The sequence below is a fragment of the Pan troglodytes genome, chromosome 14, assembly GCF_028858775.2.
Source record: "Pan troglodytes isolate AG18354 chromosome 14, NHGRI_mPanTro3-v2.0_pri, whole genome shotgun sequence".
NCBI classification, from domain to species: Eukaryota; Metazoa; Chordata; class Mammalia; order Primates; family Hominidae; genus Pan; species Pan troglodytes.
In genome coordinates this window covers 65888138-65908681 of record NC_072412.2, presented here as the reverse complement: position 1 = coordinate 65908681, position 20544 = coordinate 65888138, and the positions used below count along the sequence as shown (strand labels likewise).

The following is a 20544-nucleotide window of genomic DNA, read 5'->3' as shown; positions in this document are numbered from 1 at the left end:
GACTGTAAACTAGTTCAACCATTGTGGAAGTCAGTGTGGCGATTCCTCAGGGATCTAGAATTAGAAATACCATTTGACCCAGGCATCCCATTACTGGGCATATACCCAAAGGACTATAAATCATGCTGCTATAAAGACACATGCACACGTATGTTTATTGCGGCACTATTCACAATAGCAAAGACTTGGAACAAACCCAAATGTCCAACAATGATAGACTGCATTAAGAAACTGTGGCACATATACACCATGGAATACTACACAGCCATAAAAAATGATGAGTTCATGTCCTTTGTAGGGACATGGATGAAATTGGAAATCATCATTCTCAGTAAACTATTGCAAGAACAGAAAACCAAACACCGCATATTCTCACTCATAGGTGGGAATTGAACAATGGGAATACATGGACACAGGAGGGGGAACATCACACTCTGGGGACTGTTGTGGGGTGGGGGGAGGGGTGGAGGGATAGCATTGGGAGATATACCTAATGCTAGATGACGAGTTAGTGGGTGCAGCGCACCAGCATGGCACACGTATACATATGTAACTAACCTGCACATTGTGCACATGTACCCTAAAACTTAAAGTATAATAATAAAAATAAATAAATAAAAAATAAGTTGGAAATTAAACTTTGCTAATGTAACATAGAGAACAACGCTGGCACCTTCACCCACTCTGTCTAGTGGATGCTTGAGAGGTATAATATGAAAGGAATTTTAAAGGCAGTGTGACATTCTGGAACTTGGAGGCATTGACAGTGGCACTTTTTCTCCTGTCAAATTTCAACTTATAGCCACATATTGCAGTTATAACATATTGTTTAATGGATATTATATTATCTAGCATTAACTAACATTCATAAAATGAACAATTAGCTTAAAAGGATCCTACAAACAAACCACTGATCAAAAGTAATACTAGGTATATAAATAGAAGTGAACAATAAAGTAGCAGTGAAAACATTTCCACTACTCCCTTCACATAGGGAAGTCAAAACAGTGATTCCAAGATCTGACTCCAAGTTGGTCAAAATAAATCAAAATTATGAATAAGACTTTGTGAGCTATGAATTTACATCTACTAATATTAGCAATGAAGCTGGCTATGATTTTTTTAAATTACCTGTATGTTGTTTCCACATGAATGTGTTTTGTTTCTTAGGATATTAGTGAAGCCATCATGATTGGCAAGACTTTTTAAAACAAAGCATCACCGTGAAGCAAACCTCTACTCTTTTTTGATTACATTTAAAGACATACAATACTCAACCTGGGACAACATTGTTTTAAATTTGATGGTAAATTTTTAGAAACTGATTTTGAATTTTCTTGCATAATAGCAGAGGCAAAAAATTCATGACTTGCTCTTTCTGGTGGAGTAAAAATGGCTGAAACATTACAGGGAAAACAGTCTGGCATCCAAGCATGTTGAATATACCCTGATCACCAATACTGTTTGAAGACCCATGGAAAAATCTGCCAGTATTTAAGTCCCTTAGAAAAATCTGCCAAATATTTAAGAAACAAAAGCTGATTAAAAACTAGTCAGCTTTTCACAGTTTCACTCTTAAATATGAAGAAACATCCAAGGACCACTAGGTATATGAGGAAATTCTCCGACGTGAGAAAAAGAAAGAAACAAGAACTAAATCTAGAGCACATAAAGAAAGCAAAAAAAAAAGTTTTTAAAAAATTACCAATAACACTTTGAGAGAGGAGAGAAAAGATATTGTGTATTGTATCCATGAAAAAGATGAAGGGAAATAATCAGAAGATAAAAATAGTTCTTGGAAATTAAAAATAATACAGCAGAAATAATTCTGTAGAAGAGCTGGGAGCTAAAGATGATAGAGAGATAAGGAAAGTTGAACCAAAAGACAAATAGATTGAAAGCAAGAAAGATAAGACAAGCTGATAAGGCCCAGAGGTTCCAGATATGATTAAAAGGATTTCTAGAAAGAAATTGCAGAGAAAACAAAGGGAAAGAAAAAAGCAATATCGAAAGCTTAAAGAAATGTCTTTGAAATTTTGAAGAAAACAATATTTCAAACAGTCAAATTATTGCATCAAGTGTGAGAATTTTAAAAAGACATTTTCAAAAATGTAATTATTTAGAAATGTTACCTACCATGTATCTTTCTATTTTTTTGGCAAGCTACTAGAGGATATACAGTAAACAAACCAAACAAAGGCAGTAGATCAAGAAATATCTATTAGTCAGGGTGGGCTAACTGCTATTAAAAAAATCCCTAAATCTCTGTGTTTTGGCACAGTAAGTTTATCATTTATGCATCAGTCCAACAGCAACTCTTGAGACCAACTCTCCTCCAAACAGTGATTCAAGGATCCATTATTTTAGGTCCCTGAGTCCCCTCCATTTGCGGGAAATTGGGAATAATATCGAGGAAATTTTTGATGGGCCTGGAAGTGGCTTGCATTACTTTTACTCATATTCCACTGGCCTAAACTCAATAACTTGGCTGCAAATAATTGCAAAGGAGCCTGGGAAATGTTATCTACCAAAGACTTAAAAAGAGCTGAGTTGGTATCCCTGTTGAGTAAGACTGGATGCTGAGAAGTGGGGCAGGGTATATCATTTTACTTACTGGTTAAACTGTGTGCATGTTGGCTTTTAAACATTATTTTGAAGAATAACTTTTTAAAAATAATAAAAGCATAAAATAAGTGGACACCTAGCAAGGCATTTAGAATCAGCAACCAATCTGTTTTAGGCATGTATGTGTGTGTGGTTTTAATTTTTTGGAGGATATACCAGTACCTAGATCTATTTGAAAATATAGATAAACAAACAAGAAAGTCAGCTAAAATTTTATTCAAAATACATACAAACAACTTTTTACTAGATACCTACAAAAAACAATGAAAATATTCATAAAATTTGGGGTGTATGATAAAGACTAAGCATTAAAATATATGAATCTAGGTAAGTTTACTTTCTTTTAATATTAGTCTATAAAACTACTATCTAAAATTACCATTTATAAATGCTTAATTGATATCTAATAATATTCTCTAGAATTTAGGGAATTAATCTAATTAATTTTGTTAAGCTGACAACAAAAAGCACAGAAAACAACTCAAGAAATGCAGACCATATAACAGATGACTGTTCTGATTACCTCTGGAAATAATAATTCCCAGGGAAGATAAAACGTTCATCATACTGTTGTAAAATGAATGAAAGAGGCAATTTAAAATTCTAAATCCTGATAGCATAACTGTACAAGAGGGGAAAGTGAAATTTACAAGGAACAATTAGAAAAATTATAAATACTTTGGTTTTCTAAAATTATTTTATAATGTATTTGATCACTGAGCTATTAAGACTTTTCTCTCACAAAATTATAATAAACCCTAGGCAGTCTGAAAATCCTATCAGCAGGAAGCATGTGTCTTTTTTTTAATGCAATGTGGCTTTAAAATGAGCAATTCCCAATTATTAACCTTAAAACATCTCAACAGACAGAAATAGAGATAAATTCATTGTTTTTCTGGAGCCCCACACTAGGCATTTCCGTCATCTCCTCTTTCCTTCATGGGAAGCAATTAAATTTTGCATATAAGATTTACGGTCTTTGGAAAAGCAAAATCATTAGAACAAAACAATGTGGCCATTTGAAAAGAGTATCAGAGTAGGTAATAACAATTGAACTTTGAGTTCTTAAAGCAATAAATTTTTTAATCAATTTGGAAAGTATGATGAGTATCTGAAATCTTTACTTGGTATTAGCTAATTTTTCTCTTCTAAGACAGGTATTCTCAGAGTGACCTCTCAAGATCTCTTCAAGACCTAACTCAATTATTACATTTTTCTTCAGACTTCCTGAAGAAATATAAAATACTTTTAAAAATCAGTATGGTCTTTATTTTGTTTAATTCTTGTGAAAGTTACTTGTTCTATAAGTCTAAGGATTTTTATAAATACACTTCCCCTTTTTAACCTGAAGTGATATCTGCAGTTGCCAAAAGCAGTAACACTATCATTTATTGCTCTAAGTAGAGTTAAGGTTAATTCAGGATGGTATCTAGCACCTCATAGCTGATAACATCACGCTGGGACAGTCCCACCAACAAAGGAATGAAACAAGTTACTTAACAGTTTCAGTATTTGAATACCAATTCTTGAAGTTGCAGACAGGATCCAAGAAACCAAGACTGGAATATTGTTTCAAATCTCCTGGGAAACCCTTTCCACTCAGGAGAGTGTAAACACCATAAAAAAATCTTTCGGTTATTGAACAGCTGAATGCTGATGAATGTATACCCAAAGTGCTCACACCAGCAGATTTGCTGGATATATGGTATTGTTTGGGGGAGTCAGCACAATGTGTGCTCATGATCAACCAAAGACCCCAGACAGGCTGCAGCCCAAAGATACAGACAGGAAAAGACACAATTCAGAAACATATGACTGTGAGCCAAGATCAATTCAAAAATGCTCCCAAATATTTCCAAAGGGATGAAACCATTTATGTTGTAGTTACTTTTAACAAAACAACAAAAATTCTTACAGTACTGCCTCCATCCTTGTCATGGTCCTAATACCTCTCACCAGGTTTACTGATGCAGCCCCTGATATCTCCTTAATTTCAGTCTCTTCCATGAATTCTCATATCTCTGTGAACTATTGCCAAACTAATCTTCCTAGAGAATTGCTCTATTATTTTTCATATCCTCTATACTTCAGTGAGATGGCCCATGCAGAAGATTGCGAAAGTAGCCTTCCCTGTATCCTTTATGATGTGACTTTGCAGCTCCTCCCATTTAAGTCTCTACCGCTGGAATCCAGGCTGGCCTTGTGATATGCTTTCACTAATAGAATTTAGCAAAAAGTGATAGTGTGCCAGGTACACCTCAAGAGACTTTGAAACACTTCTGCTCTTGCTCCCTTGAATCCCTACCATGTGAGGAGAACAAGCACAGACCAGGCAATTGGAAGATGAGAGAATAAACAGAGGTGAGCTGAGGTACTTCGGCCAACAACCAACCAACAACCAGCCAACAACCAGCCAATGAGCCTAACATGTGAGTTACTCCAGACCAGCCCACCCCTGCCTGACCTTCCAGCTAACTGCATCCCAACTGATAGCAAGTCCAACTGACATCCACAGAGCCTGGCCCAGATCAGCAGAATCACCCATCCAATCTTACAATAATGGACAATGGCAGATGGCCTTTGTTTTTAGTCACTACGTTGGGAGATGATTTGTTACATAGCAAAAACAAATGAATATAGCCCCCACACACTACTTGCTTATTCTCACCTCTAAGTTTACATCTACACATTGATCTTCCTGGAATGCTTTCTTTCTCTTTCCTCCACTTCCATCTGTCCGGACACTTTAGGTTCCAAGTCAGGTCCTATCTTACAAAGCTTTCCTTGACTACTTCAATCCAAATAAATCTCTCTCTTTAGTTTAGAAAAAAAAAAGTTATCATTATCTCATATTTCACATATCCTTTATTATATTATACAATCCCATAGTTATCTCAGTCCCTAATATAGAGCTAATTCATTCTGGAGGCTTAATAAAAATTTATTGGCTGGAAGCAAATATTCTCCCAACCCCTCCAACCTGTGGCCTGGTTTAGGCATCAATATAAACTCTGTCAACTGACTGTGTCTTGGAACCGATTAACAAGTGCAAAAATTTCCCTGTGGAAGATCTTTATAAGGAGAATTGATGGCTATATAAATACAGTTTACTTAAACCATCACTTTCCTTTAAATAAAAGAACTATGTTGATAGATTTTTCATATATATATAAAGCTTAAGAGAATTCCCCCTTTGTAGGGGCTATCAGTTTTTGTTTCTACTTATTAAGGATGTACTTCATATTCATTTTACTTGACACCATAGGAAATTGTGCATGCCTCAGGCTACATAATTCTGAGCCTATTTCTGAGATGCTTTGTCTATTGTTTCAAACTGTCACAGGTCGGTTGACTCTTAAAATACATCAGGTAAAATAAGGTCACCTACTATTTTATTTGTAATATTAATTTAAATGCCATAATAAATATCCATGTTCAGTAACATCCATGATTGCCTCATGTTCTGACATTACTTTTTCCAGAATGTATGATACATACACATGACAATGCAAGAGTTACAGCACTAGAAATTTAATGCAATAAACAATTTTAGAATTATTTATAATTTTGGACTCATTCGTCACCCCCAAATAATTCCAACAATTAGGATGAAAAATTTAACTATTCAACCTATTTTAAATATATGTTTTCCCTTTACTGAATTTTCCTTAGAAATCACAAATGCATACTCATTACCAAAAAAAAAAAAAACCTGTCTCAGCTCAAAACTCTTATTCTGAGATTAATATTAAATAGTGATACTACTGAATATTATATACAGGCCACTCAAGAAGAAAATTTAAGCCAATGTGCAATTTGATTTATGCAGAAAAAGTTATCTGTTAGAAGTGGTACTGGCTAGGAGTGAAAGTAGCTATTCTTTATTTAAAGACAACCACTTACTGAGTATTTTCTATGTGATGTACATGTAAAGGGCTTTACCTTTACGATCTGATGTAATTCTCACAACAATCTCATGAAAGAGGTATTAATATCAGCTTCATTTTTGTGAATAAGGAAACTGAGGCTCTTCAAAGTAAAGTAACTTGCTCATAATCACTCAGATAATGGGTCATATTTTTAACATCACGTAACTTGCAGCTTGCTCTTGTTTTCAAAAATTCCAAATGTATTGTTAAGTGTTCCCCTTGAGATTATTCTGAAGGCAAAGCTTCTTCCTGTTAACATTTCCACCCATATCACCTTTACCTAGGTATCTGCTGCCTTCTGTGTACAACCAGCGCAGGACAGTGGGTGTGCTGCATGTGTAGTTTCCACACATGCATAACTATAACTTTAATGCTTGTGTCTTCATTTTAGAAGTCTGCTAAACTCACTAGTCTAAATTATTAGAAACTTGATGTATTAAATCTTTGGAAAAAAATGTGTTTTAAAAGAAGATAACCAAGAAAGGAAATAACCAAAAAGGAATTCTTTAGTCTGAAGGAAACAGTTACTCATGGTAGAATTTTAGACAAGTGTGAGGATGTGTAATTAGATGAGTGGTTCTCAGTCTTGGCAGCACATTAGGATCACCTGTAGCACTTTAAAAAAGCCCTTACCCAGCAATCCCTAGAGGTTCTGATTCAATTGCTTTGTGTGGTGGATACTGGGTACCAGCATGTTTGAGAAAATTTCCCAAGGTCGTGATAATTGTCAACCAGGGTAAGAAAACCACTAGTTTGGATAAGGAGCTCCTAGAACCGTTCACAAAATGCTTACATATCCAAAAAATTGGATCTGTCTTTGGTTTTCCTCAGACAGTGAATCAGTCTGTGGCACTGAGCTTGCTCTCTAAATGAAACCCAATTTTTTCTTCACCAACATAAAAGTATGTGCACTTTAAGATTTTTTTAAAAATATTTTTCTAGGAAAGAATTAGAAGAAAACATTGGGAAAATGTTTTAACTCTGAAGTGTGGAATGGCTAATAAATTAATCCCAGAAGCAAAACAAGAATGGTGGGCAAATTGGGCTGCAAAATGACCAATTATTTCCGAACAGGAAAAAAATCATCATAAATAAAGTCAAAACAAAAACTTCCCACTGAGAAAAGCTACTTGCAACACAAGTGACAAATGGGTAATTTTCTTAAACGATAAAGAAAGGGCTTGAAAGGCCTGAGAGAATTGGGAGCAGCAACACCCCAATAGCAATATGCACACCTAGCAACCAAAGTTTAGTTTCTAAGTACCATTTGCCATTAAAAGGAACTGGGGTCCTTAGAGAAATGGCTGATTCCAGGGCTGGGGCAGAAAAAGGACCAGATGAGCCTAGAACATCTTCTTGTGCCAGGAAGTAAGAAAGTACTAAACAAATGGTGAGGACATGTGAAAAGGACATGGGAACCACCTTCAAGGGGATCCCACTGTCATTTGAGTACCAAAATAAATATAGTAACACTATAATCCATTGAATGAAGTAGGAATCCAAGAGCCCGCACTGAAATAAACAGGAAGTTAGATATGGAACAAGATATTTATGTAGCTTAAAGTATCTCCCCATAAAGCATTTATTGATTTAAAAGGGGAAGAGGCAAATACAGATAAGACTGGCAGGTGTGACTTGAATGGCATGATCTAAGTTAACATCAGCTCATCAGACAAACCAAAATCACATTCCATCTGATAGGATACAATGAGAACCAACATCCCTTTGGTGGCATTCCTGCCAAAAATTCATACTGTGAATCTAATCATGAGGTAACAAAATGACAGCCATTCTATTAAAAAAAAAAACCTAATCTGTAATCTTTAAAATTGTCAAAGTAACGAAAGTCAAGGAAAGAGAAACCCATTCCAAAGAGAAGGCAACTTAAATAACAACTAATGGAAACACTTAATTCTGAACCAGATTTTTTTTTCTGTGAAGGATATCGTTGTGACAGTTGGCACATCTTGAGTGGAATCTGAGAGTTAGATGGCAGTAAAATATCAATTTCGATCTCCTGATTTGCGTACTTGTATTGTGGTTATGTAGGAATATGCCCTTGGACTAAAGTATTTAGGGATTATGAGACATCAGGTCAACAATTTACTCTCTAATGGTTCTAGGAAAAAATCTTTGTACGGCATTTGCCGTTTTTCTGTAAGTAAAATTGTTTCCTTTTTTTTTTATTTTTTTATTTTTGAGATGGAGTTTTGCTCTTGTCACCCAGGCTGGAGTGCAATGGCACGATCTCAGCACACTGCAACCTCCACCTCCCAGGTTCAAGCTATTCTCCTGATTCAGCCTCCGGAGAGGCTGGGATTACAGGCATGCCCCAGCACACCGGGCTAAATTTGTATTTTTAGTAGAGACGAGGTTTCACCATGTTGGCCAGGCTGGTCTCAAACTCCCGACCTCAGGTGATCCACCCACCTCGGCCTTCCGAAGTGCTGGGATTACAGGCATGAGCCACCGCACCCAGCCTGAAAAATTGTTAATGCATTGGAATTAGGAGATATCAGTGAGGTAGAGATGTGAATATACGTATTCACAGGAAAGGGAGAATAGGAGCAATCCTCTAGATACTATACATGGCTAAACAATACAAGACCTTGCTAGCTAAGTATCAAAAGATCCTACCTTGAGGCTTCCACGACAGGTTTCACCGTGCCTTCTGACATTTAGGATTGCCACTAAAAACCATAGCAGACTGCTGGAAGCAGAGGGACTTCTTGGAGGAGAAATGACTTATTTTCCTCCTCAAAATTCAGTGGAAGAAAGAAGGAATCTGTAAAGAGAAAGATTATGTAAATAAAGCTCTGAAGTTTTGCAGCAGCTCTCTAGCAAATCTGAACATTTAACTGCAGTTAAAATATTTTTTAAAGCACAGATATTTATGAAGTTTCAACAAATACTTCACAATGCAATTTTTTTCAAAAGCAAACTCAGTTTTTTAAAATGCTACCTCTTCTCAGAGATAAGAAAGACAGTGTTCATTGAATTAGAGCTTAAAGAGACCTCTGGAGCTCAACTAACCCATATACCTCCTGCTGGATTATAACCCCATCCTTTTTGTTCTGCCCCGGTGGGTGTGGAGAACAGATGGAAGTCATCCTCTGATCCGGGCGAGCTCCAGGGTCTGCAGGTAGAGTGCCTAGCCCCTACGCAGCCTGCAGTCATGCCATGCCTGATTCCCATCAGATCTCCTCCAGCTGATGTCAATATTGATGTTTTGTGGTTCACAAGCTCCACGGGCCACAGGCTTTTCAGACAATGCTTACCTCCTGGCTGGCATTTTGCTAATCCTCCTGAACCGTGTAGTTTGTGGACCAAGCTAAATGGGAAAGGGTAGAAATTGGCTTTCATCATATTCTGAGGATATCTGTGGGATGCACAATGGTCATATTTCACCCCTTCCTAGAGTATAATCATCTTTCAAACAAGATTGCTTCCTAAAATCACTTGTCCAGTTTCTATTCCCAGAGTTCAAATGCCCTGCAGAAAGAACAGCACTATCAGTCTCCTGTTCCTCCTTCCTTGCTCCTTCCTTCTGTGTGATCTATTAACCAGCCATCGAGTGGATTGACTGAACGACGCCTTTATTTGTTTGCTTTCACCTAACATGAGACGACTGGGCCCAAAGTGGAGAGTTCCACAGGAGAGGGAAGCCATGGACAGAGATAATGCTAAAATCAGGGAAATCTGTCTGAGAAATCCGAGTTCACATGTTTTATACCTGAAATAAACTGCAGGAAATCAATGAATCTTCATAAAACCACAGAGTGGGAACAGACTTTATAGCCACTTGTTCCAGCTGAATCCTGTTTACCATGAATACTCATAGGAGTTCTTAAGCTATAATCCACATTTCACTTACAAAAGCTTTTTCCTTTCCTCTTTCGATCCATAGAAGAAGCAAGTTTGTGTAGTACTGCTTTGTCCCTACAAGTTGTAATGTCCTTACCTTCTGCCTAGATAAGAATATACAAAGTCAGTATTTCTTAAGCCTCCCAACTTACCTATGAGGTAGGAACTATTATTTTCCCCATTTCCCAGATGATAAAACTGATTCTTAGAGAGGTTAAGTGGCTTATTCAGGATAAGTCGCAGAAGCTAGGAGTGGCAGAACCAGGATTTGAAACCAGACTGTCTGATTCCAACTTGTGTTAATAATCTCATTTCTGAAAAAAAAAATTGTAGTGTTTGATGCATACAAAATAATATATGTGACATCATGTTCTGGCTATCTCTTGTATGACCAACCATTTCCAACTTTGTGGCTTAAAACAGTGATGTACTAATCTCTCTCACAGTTCTGAGGGTTTACTGGGCTCAGTTGGGCAGTTGTCTCTTGGAGTTTCTCATGCAGTTGCAGTCAGGTGGTGGCTGGGGCTGAAGTCATCTGCAGACTCAACTGTGCTGGACACCCATGATGGCTTCTTCACTTATATAACTGGTGTCTCAGCTGGGAATAGCTAGCCAGACATCACTTGTCTCCAGGCAGCCTTTCCATGTGGCTAACTTGGGCTTCCTCACATGGTGGTGTCTGGATATTTGGACTTCCTGCATGGTGGCTTGCTTTCTCAGAACATGTGTTCTGAGAGGCCCAGGAGGCAGATACAAGGCTTCTTATGACCTAGGCTTAGAAGTCACACAGTGTCACTTCTGCTGCATCCTCTTGATTAAACCCCCAGGTTCAATGTGGGAGAGGACTATACAAAAGCATGAACACTGGGAGGCACCGTGCTTTGGAGAGCCATCTTTACAGACTGGTTACCAAATATAAGTTGTGAAGCATAATCAAAACACAAACAGCCATCAATCCACCATTCAACTAGTGAAATAAAATGTTATCATCACCATTGAAGATATTGTGTATTTTATCCTTAGCCAAATCCACTGACCTCTACAAGTGGTAATGCTGTCCTAAATTGTGTAGTTTTATTCCCTTGCTTTGTTGAAAAACAATGTGTGTATATAACTGTTTAATTTTGTTCACTTTAAAACCATATTTGAATGGTATCATATAGTATTGTCAACCTAAATAACAAACAGAGAGAGGCTATCTAAAAACATTTAGTTTAATCAGGAACAAATAGGGCATTGCAACGTGGGACACATGCTGTGACAAATCATACGCACATCCAGGAAGGCAAAGAAAGACAAGCATTTTTAAAGGTAAAATGAGGAGGGTTACATAAGTTGTTGTGAGACAATTATCCTTGGCTACAAGGATCAATAATAAGGGTAGCATCGGTCCAAGACTGGAGAGGCATTTGCTAGGCAGATGTCCTCACAAAAGTATTTTCTTTTTCTTTTTCTCTTTTTTATTTTGGCGGGGGACGGTGTGCAAGGTTGTGGTGGTTTTATGTAATATTATGGGTTTGGCAGAATCTTTTGTGATAGTTTCTGGCAAATATGTGTAAGCATCCCCCCACTTCATGACCGCCTAACTCCATTTTGCCAGCGTCTGACATAAGTCAGTCCATTTTGATACCAACAACTTTCACAGTATGTAGTCTTTCATTACTGCTTTTTTTACTCTCAAAACTCTATAGTAGTCCCCACTTATCCACAGTTTTGTTTTCCGTAGTTTCAGTTACCCATGGTCAACTGTGGTCCAAAAATATTAAATAGAAAATTCCAGAAATAAACAATTCATAAGTTTAAATCACATGCCATTCCGAGTAGCATGATGAAATCTTGCACTGTCCCACTTCTTCCCAGCTGGACACAAATCATCCCTTTGTCCACCATATCCACACGTCCATGCTACCCACATGTAAGTCACGTAGTAGTGGTCTCAGTTATCAAATCAACAGATCACAAGAAGAAGGCTAAGTACAGTGAAATAAGATATTTTGAGAGGGAAAGAAAGAGAGAGATCACATTCACATAACTTTTATTACAGTATGATAGTTATCCAATTTTATTATTAGTTGTTAATCTCTTACTGTGCCTAATTTATAAATGATAAACTTTATCATAGGTATGTATGTATAGGAAAAAAACATAGGATATATAGGGTTCAGTACATCCAAGATTTCAGGCATCCACTGGAGGTCTTGGAATATATCCCCTGAGGATAGGGGGACCCCTGTGTTTGTAAGATTCATCTATTTAATTGCATATAGATTTGATTCATTCATTTTCACTGTTGTAGCAAATTCTCTTATGGGAAAATACCACAATTTATTCTCCTATTCATCGATATTTGGGATAGTCTTTTTTTTTTGCTACTACACACATTGCTACTATGAACACTTTTCTACTGTTTCCTAAGGTACATATATTGGATTTTTTTCTCAGACACATACCCAGGAGAGGAGGCTGGGTCCTGAATTATAAAGAAAATCATCTTTTAATCAGTCTCCCTGTCTCCAGGATCACACCCCTCAAGTCTGTTCTCTACGCTCTTTGCAGAGTGATCTTTCTAAAATACAAATCTGGTGTTACTCCCTTACGCCAGGGTCTTCAGTGGTTCCTCACTGACTATACCAGTGGCTCTCAAACTTTTGGGTACACTAGAAGCACCTGAGAGGCTTGTCAAATACACGTGTCCTGATCCTGCCACTGGAGATTCGGATGCTGTCACTCAAGGGCAGACGCTTGTGTTTTAATAAACTCCTCCAAGTAATTCGATTGCATACTAAAATTTGAGTATTACTGGATACATCATTAATGTCCAAATTCTTACTGTAATGCAAAAGACACTGCACAATTTGGTCCCTGCCTATGACTCCAGCCTTATGTTCGGCCCACCTTGTCAAGCACCCTCAAATCTAGCAAAGCCAAAGGGCTTGAAATTCCTGGAATGCCTATTTCTGTCTCTAGCCCCATCCCATCTATTTCTTACTGTGGCACGTGTAGCTCTTTATTATTATTTTTTTACTGCCAGTCTTTCTCAGGGGAAAGTTGAAGAACTTTTCCTATTGTCATTTTAGCTTCAACATCTTGCATAGTACCTAGGTGCTTAAGGAATATTTATCAAATTCATTGATTTTTCCCAAGGTCACAAAACCAGTTAATGATGCATCTGGGATGAGAACCTACAGTTCCTTTTTAGTCCAGTGACCTTTCCACACCATGCAGTCATAATAACCAAATATCGCATTACTATAGTGCTCCTAATATCTGGACTAAAAGAAGAATGACCCTTCATTCCCGTTAGGAAAGGAGTACAAATTTGGTCCTGAAGGATTACACTGAAAAGAATATCCTCCTTTCAGAAGTACAGGTTGAGCATTTCTAGTCAGAAACCTCAAATCAAAAATGCTTCAAAGCCGAGCACAGTGGCTCACACCTGTAATCCCAGTACTATGCGAGGCCGAGGTTGGCTGATCACCTGAGGTCAGGAGTTCGAGACCAGCCTGGCCGACATGGTGAAACCTCATCTCTACCAATAATACAAAAATTAGCCGGGTGTGGTGGTGCATACCTGTAATCCCAACTACTTGGGAGGCTGATGCAGGAGAATCGCTTGAACCTGGGAGGTGGAGGTTGCAATGAGCCAAGATCATGCCATGGCACTCCAGCCTGGGTGACAAGAGTGAAACTCCATCTCAAAAAAAAAAAGAAAAAAAATGGTTCAAAATAGGAAACTTGTGGAGTACCGACATCATGCCCCAAGTGGAAAATTCCCCACCTGACCTCGTATGTCAGGTTGCAGTCAAAACTTTCTTACACAAAATTATTTTAAAATATTGCATAAAATTAGTTTCAGGCTGCGTGTATAAAGCGTGTATGAAATATAAATGAATTTCATGTTTAGACTTAGGTCCCATTCCTAAGATATCTCATTGTGTATATGCAAATATTCCAAAACTAAAAAAAATTCTAAATTCAATAATACTTCTGATCCTATCATTTCAGAAATATTCTACCAGTACATGTAAATCCTTGAACCTCAATTTCTTCCCAACTGGACTAAATTATGGTTCTCCAAATAATACAAAGTTTGTTTCTGTTCACTTTAGTAAATAGCTTTGAAAATCTACCTTTTGTTTTATACTTTAAGTTCTAGGGTACATGTGCACAATGTGCAGGTTTGTTACATATGTATGGATGTGCCATGTTGGTGTGCTGCACCCATTAACTCGTCATTTACATTAGGTATATCTGCTAATGCTATCCCTCCCCGCTCCTCTCACCCACGACAAGCCCTGGTGTGTGATGTTCCCCTTCCTGTGTCCAAGTGTTCTCATTGTTCAATTCCCGCCTATGAGTGAGAACGTGCCTACCATTGTTTTTAAAGGTTGCCTTTGGAAAAGTCATAGAGGTTTGTTTATTTTGTCACCCATCTTGTTTCTATTTGTTTTAAATTTATTTACCTTCAATTACTTTATTAATCTTTTCTGCATTATTTATAACTGATTCCATTGTTTTAATAAACTCAGGCAAACCATGTGTAACCTATTCAAAACTATTCATATTTTATTATGCATTTCTGGGAGGCCTTTTTTGGAGATTTCCCATAGATCAGAATATGAATGGAATTGTTATTGTTGTGTCGTTGGACTTGGCTTCTAGCTTTAGAATTCCTTCTAAATGTTTTTTCAATCAGACTTCTAGGGTCTTCTATAGTTTAATGTTCTCATGCTTCCAAATTTCTGCTCTTTTAGAAAAGCAATGTTGTATGCAACTTCAAATAAAATATAAACAACAAAAAGATTTATCTGAAAAATAATTTAAGGTGATTATTGGGTAAATGAAGTTAATCTCACGTTGAAATAAGCCAAGATATTTCCATTTAGCAACATATCCTATTTTACCGATATGAATTATTGTCCTGACAGTGAGCCACAGCAGACAACTTGAGACAAGAATAGTTAATTAAAAGATACATTTCATGAAGCAGATGACATTGACAGAGTAAGAAATAAGCAAAGCAGGAAGGCAAAACAGAATTTACAATCTACAGATGAGTCACTAAAAAAGCTCAGCCCTTTCAAGTGGTATAGGTATTTTCTTCCGATGAACAAAAATGCAGAAGGCAATTCAACCCTTTAGAGGTCTGTTTTTCATCAGCTTTGATCTGAAAATTGAGACAAGTGTTTGGAGTACTGTCACTGATAAGGAGGAAAGTGAGGGCTGGAAGCATAGTCGAACAGAATGTGGTTACTCACACCCTGAGCGATTAAACACTCACTGCATTTTTTAAGGCAAATTCCACAAGTCACACAGTTTCAGAAATCATTACAGGGAAAAAGAACACCACACTCAGTACTTTCATAAGAGCAAAAGCTGTCATGACCACAGAATACCAAAGCATAAGCTGTGCACATATTCCCAGTTTCATCTTTAGTTTCTCTTATTTGTTTCTAGACACTGTTTTCTCTGCCACCGACAGTGTTTACAGTCTCTGACTGTCACATAATGAAACAGAAGCAGAAAGCCTTTATTATGGTGTTCATACTTTGGAAGACACCAACATAGCTAGGTGCCAGACTTGCTTTTGTTTTATTTTATTTTTATTCTCTCTCCTGGAGAAGTTTATTTCCTTGCTCTGAGGATCTGAAGAAATTTCAGGTCAGCAGATTGTTAGTAATTAAAAGGTCAAATTAATAAATCCAGTTGCATGGTTGAGACACAACCCAATGGGACCTAAATTATTATAGACATTTGCTCCTAGAAGAGGAAGAGCCATTCCATAAGCCCATCCATCATTGTAATTCTAAGACTTTTTGGTCTGGGCAAGAGTGAAACTTCTCCTATTGGTCTGGATTGAGCATGTGGAAAATCTGACCATTTTATTCAGTGCCTCTAAGGCTGGGGCAAGATCTAATCAGCAGCTAAAAAACAGAAACTTCTGACTTAACCATAGTGCTTTAGTTTCCTCCTTATTAGCAGAATGCGTGAAATCTCTTTAGAGTTGCTCTCTTTCTGTATCTGTGCTAAATGACTGTGCATGTGTGACAAAGTATAGTTAATGAAATCATTTAAACATTACTCAGCACCCACTATGTGGCAGATACTGCAAGGCACTGGAGACACAAAGAAGAATGAAACATAATTATCCCAGGCCTCAAGCAGTCATGGTCTAGTGGGGGGAGACAGATCTGCAAACATCTAATTACTATATAATGACATAATGTGGAAAATGCTGTAATAAGAAGTACACAGGGAGCTGTAGGAGCATAGAGGAGGGATGAACTCATTCCACAGGGTTTCCAGGAAAAGGGAGACTGGGACCATGTGACAAAGATAATGATATATTTATCTGCTGAGCCAGAGTTCTCCAGGTAGAGGAGTAGAAAGGCACTCCCAAAAGAGGATCTAGCAAAGACCAAAGCTGGTTGAATGTTTGAAAATATGTTTAGGAAACAACTGATTTGGAAAGTTTGTTATCAAGGGACCTCATTCAACAGGGGAAACCTTGGAGAAAAGAAATAATCCCCTTTCTACCGGCACACAGAGGAGAGTAGATGAAATAAACATTAGAGTTGCTTTGAAAAGGAAAAGAAGTAGAGATGGTTCAAAGAAGCAACAGACAGTGTGATGGGGAGGGAGGAGGGTAGGATAAGGTAAAGCCAGTCCCAGATGGATGCCCTCATGTTTCCACATTGTTTCTAAGTCCATACCTTTATCAGGTGCATTTTATTCCATTTTTACACACGTTCCCCTAGCCACCTGGTCTCTGAAGCAGCACTGAACCCCTTAAGTGACAGGGTTCAAAGATGAATCCAGATTCGGCCATGCCCCAGGGATGGTGTTATCTAAATCCCAAGAGAGACATAGACTAAAGGTCCCCTCAAAGAACAAAAATAAAAGGGAGACAAAGATTTCCTCAGCCAAATTTGGGATCTTGAGGAGGAGAAAGGCTCTCTGGACAATTGAACTCCTGTCAGAACTGGGGGACAAAGCAGAAGCTTGTTGCCTAAAAGACCAGGAACGTTCAGCCAGAAACTAGTGATACGGATTAATTTCCAGGATATATGTTTTTTGTTTTTTGGGTTTTTCTGAGACAGAGTTTCGCTTTTGTTGCCCAGGCTGGAGTACAATGGTGCAATCTCGGCTCACCGCAACCTCCGCCTCCCAGGTTCACGTGATTCTCCTGCCTCAGCCTCCTGAGTAGCTGGGATTACAGGCATGTGCCACCATGCCGGCTAATTTTGTATTTTTAGTAGAGATGGGGTTTCTCCATGTTGGTCAGGCTGGTCTTGAACTCCTGACCTCAAGTGATCCGCCCACCTTGGCCTCCCAAAGTGCTGGGATTACAGGCATGAGCCACCGCACCCAGCCCCAGGATATACTTTTAAGTGAAAAAGCCAAATGTAATCCTAGGATGTTATGTACATCCTAATGTGTATAACATAGTATTAAAAAGTACACACATAAGGCCAGGTGTGGTGGCTCATGCCTGTAACCCCAGCAGTTTGGGAAGCTGAGATGGGTGTATTTCTTGAGCCTGGGAGTTCGAGACTAGCCTGGCAACATGGTGAAACCCTGTCTCTACAAAAAATACAAAAATTACCAGGGTGTGATGGCATGAGCCTATGGTCCCAGCTACTCAGGAAGCTGAGGTGGGAGGATCACCTGAGTCCAGGAGGTCGAGGCTGCAGTGAGTCATGATCATGCCACTGTACTCCAGCCTGGGAAAAAGAGTGAGAATCTCTAAAAAAAAAAAAAAAAAAAAAAAGGAAGGAAAGAACGAAAAGAAAAAAAGGAAAAAAGGGAAAAGAAAATATACATGTATCTTCTTATTTGTGCAAATAGAAAGATAATAAGAATAAACCTGAACTAATGAGATTGGTTACCCAAAGGAGATGGGTAGGGACTCAATAGAAAGAATGGGAGAGCAGGAACAAAGGAGAAGGGCTAAAGGGAGGTGACATTTCTCTGATTATACCTTTAGATATATATGTATATGTATATATATATGTATGTATATGTATATGTGTGTATATACATGTATGTATATGTATATATATAGATACATATGTACACACACACACATATGCTTTGACTTTTGGTATCATGATCATATTAGTCATACTGAATAAATAATCAAAATGAATTAGGAAGTAGAGAACATCAAAAATGAAATACAGTAACAAATTTGAAAAACAATGTTTTGACTATATTTTGTAAGGCTAAAGACAAAAAAAAACTGTTCACAAATATTGTTAGTTACTGAATTTGTTTTTCACTGGAGTATGAGTTAGCAATTCAGTAACTACTTTGTGTATGTTCTAGGACTGCTCAAATAAATATATTGGGGGTGATGAGAGTCTGGTTCCTCACTATTGGAGACAGAGATGGGACAGGCTAGAATGAACCCTGAGGTGGTGGTTTGGAATCTGAGGTATCAGTGTGAACTTGTGTTTTTGATATATTTGAGATAGCTAGAGATAGAAAAAGATGTAGACAGATGTATGTGGAACTTATGTATGTGTATACATGTATATATTTCTCATCTGTTTTCTCTGTGAGCACCTAGAAACAACACCACCTTGGCAAATGAGCCCCACCAGCACTCAGATCTCATTTTCATTTTAAAACCATTCTCTAATAAAAGGAACCAGTGCTCCTTGGCTGATTCCAGAGTTGACGAAAAAAAAAAATACAAGGGGAGCCTGAAATATCTTGTGATGCCAGAAAGTAAGGAAATGATAAAAAAAATTGATGAGTCATGTGAAAAGGACACCAGAGTCCACTTGAGGGAACTCCCCATGGTCAAAGCTGGGAAAGGCAACAAAATAAATGAGACTAATAGATTATAACCTACTGATTACAATAAGTATTCATGAGTCCACACTGATAGAAAGACATACTGTTTTCATGTGGGCCTTTATTTTCTACAATATCCTCATCTATAATAACGGAATTAGTAATGTTTATCTTGCAATATTGTTGTGAGGATTCATTTGGGAGAGGGTTTGAAAGAACTATTTAAAACACATAAAAAGTGCCTAGAAATGTTAATTGACTTCCCTGCCTTGTTCTCTTAGTACACAGTCATTTTCCTGGAAAACCAGACTATCACAATTTTGAAGCTGAATCCCTGGTAGAGTTTTGATTTAGTTTTAGAAATATGGTGTTAATCACTTTTTAGCAGCCTCCTTCAAAATGAAACCTTCTGCCCATTGACTTGTCAGTAGTATTTAACCTAGAATAGTCATTAGGAATTCATCATCATTTCCCTATGCATTCTGCCTTCAGCTTCTTCCTTCCAGGTAAATTGCGGACGTGATGCTCAGAATTAAACTGTCAGGATGCTGCCATTCTGCTGCATGCTCCGGACAGCTGGCCGTTAGGGAGCACTGCAGGCTTGGAAGAGGTGACTTGTCACCCTGTGTACAGCCCTCTGGGTAGAGCAGCTGTCGTCTAAATACGGATGCTGATCTCCAAAAGAAGTTCCAGTTTGGTTACAGAGGTAATTTCAGCATTTTTCCTTTCTCTCAGTATTTGAGTGGTCCATTTTTAGGATTGTTTAGAAGAGCTTCAATGGACCTATTTTCCTACCTATTTTCTATGGGTATTGTCTTCCCCTTCAGGTAATATGATCCTTGAAGGCAGAGAATGTTTCTACTTTTCTTTGCTAATCCCTCAGCATCCAATTTAATAATCTGCACACTAGACTTGATGCTATCAATCCAGTTATGGGTGCAAAGTAATCTTAGGAAGCAGATATAAATCCAATCCTCCTTCTGTTAGAGGGAGATAATAATACCTGCTTTTCACCTATCATACAAAGATGTATGTTCAAATCATTTTTTTTTAAGTTGGAAAAACATACTATGATTTGTGTGTAAGTGCTTTAGACTCTCTGGCATAAAGACAGTTAATTTGTTGATAACACTATGATGTTACTTATTCAACAAATATTTATCAAGCATTCATGTTAGCCCTGGTATTGTGTTAAATAGTGAGGATAAATAAAACTCAGGGCAAATAAAAGACTGTAACATCTGTCCTCAGTGAGTTTATAGTCAAATAATACGTGACAGTATAAATATGTTCAGCAAAGTGCCATAGTGTATGTGCTATGACA

The 20544-nt window shown here is 37.7% G+C and overlaps 1 long non-coding RNA gene across 1 annotated transcript in view; it reads left to right on the top strand.

Moving 5' to 3' along the window:
• The window catches only part of LOC129136835 (uncharacterized), a 53713-nt gene that overhangs the window by 21613 nt on the left and 11556 nt on the right, over positions 1 to 20544 (top strand). The window contains exon 2 of the long non-coding RNA XR_008538826.1: positions 19713 to 19926. This is a non-coding gene — a long non-coding RNA (uncharacterized LOC129136835). The remainder of the gene's footprint in view (positions 1 to 19712; positions 19927 to 20544) is intronic.